Source organism: Aplysia californica, unplaced genomic scaffold, assembly GCF_000002075.1.
Source record: "Aplysia californica isolate F4 #8 unplaced genomic scaffold, AplCal3.0 scaffold02356, whole genome shotgun sequence".
In the NCBI taxonomy this organism is placed as follows: Eukaryota; Metazoa; Mollusca; class Gastropoda; order Aplysiida; family Aplysiidae; genus Aplysia; species Aplysia californica.
In genome coordinates this window covers 2452-3608 of record NW_004799626.1, presented here as the reverse complement: position 1 = coordinate 3608, position 1157 = coordinate 2452, and the positions used below count along the sequence as shown (strand labels likewise).

General features: G+C 43.5%; 1 long non-coding RNA gene across 1 annotated transcript; it reads right to left on the bottom strand.

The window, feature by feature from the left end:
* Nucleotides 1–20: 20 nt before the first annotated feature.
* LOC101854775 lies at nucleotides 21–975 on the bottom strand. The gene is made up of 2 exons (XR_221289.1): nucleotides 846–975; nucleotides 21–133 (listed from the first exon to the last, which is right to left on the bottom strand). It is a non-coding gene; the product is annotated as an uncharacterized LOC101854775 (long non-coding RNA).
* Between the last annotated feature and the right edge of the window lie 182 nt (nucleotides 976–1157).

The following is a 1157-nucleotide window of genomic DNA, read 5'->3' as shown; positions in this document are numbered from 1 at the left end:
CACACACACAGACCACCCACCAGTAGCGAGGTTCCGGGCCAGTAAGTTCTGTAGTCGGAGCACGGGGCTGTGTGTAAACTTGTGATCGTCCCGCGCCGACTGGGCGTTGGCGTTCTGACACTTGAGGACGTACCTGGGGAGCAAGCGGGCACAGACGTGACGTGGGCCGACTAAATGAGTCATTTCTCAAAGTTTTAGCCCTATGGACATAGACACTTCAAATTAATAGCTTGAGTTTTCATAATCCAATTTTATCAAATGATAAAAGACAAGTTGAATTTTGAAGAAAATGGCATCAGTCGAAAAATCTACAAATTTGATTTCTGAGTTGATTTTCGACCGATATCTTCATTTGAGGATTGCAAAAAGTACCTCAATTTGTCAGCATGCCTCGCATATTGTCAAGTTTAATATGAATAATGGGAAACATTTGTAACGCCCTTATCAACACTGATAAGCTATTTAAGAGGCAGGACCTCCGAGTTTAACGTCCATGTCTAAAAAAAGACCGACCCAAGAGGGAAATTTGTGTAAAGTGTCTTTCTCAAAGACAAAACGTTGGACCGAGCTAAGCTCGAACCCCGCCCCCAATCCAGCAATCTCATGTTCGGTAGGCTACCAATGCCACCCAGATTTCAAAGAGAACATTTTTAAAGAATGAAAAAGGCAAATACAAATATGATATAAAAGTAGGCAAAGAAATCACCATGAAGAGCAACGACGACCAGATAGAAATTCGGTATGATAATAAAAGCACAAAATACTTCAATATCCCCCCTAAAACCCAAGAGTAAAAAGTACATTGGTTGTGAGTAACCTCACGGAGCAAACAGCGCTGTTCTTACTTGTCGTCCTGTTTCTGCAGCAGCACCAGCATGTCCTCAAACAGCAGTGCGTGGAGGTCGACCGTGCGGTGGGACCGCAGCTTCCACGTTAGCGGACCGTCGAAAATCAACTTGCGAGTCGTCAGATTCAAGTTCTGTGCACACAAACCAAAACACACACAATAAGTACTCACAAATGCTTTTTTTTAATATAGTAGAGGGTTTTACGGCCCTCTCAACTGCATAAGGTCATATGAGCACTAAAGGGGTGGGTGTCAAAAGAGAAGTCTTTACAGGGAATCAGACTTATTTGCCTAAGTGCCTGTGTGTGTG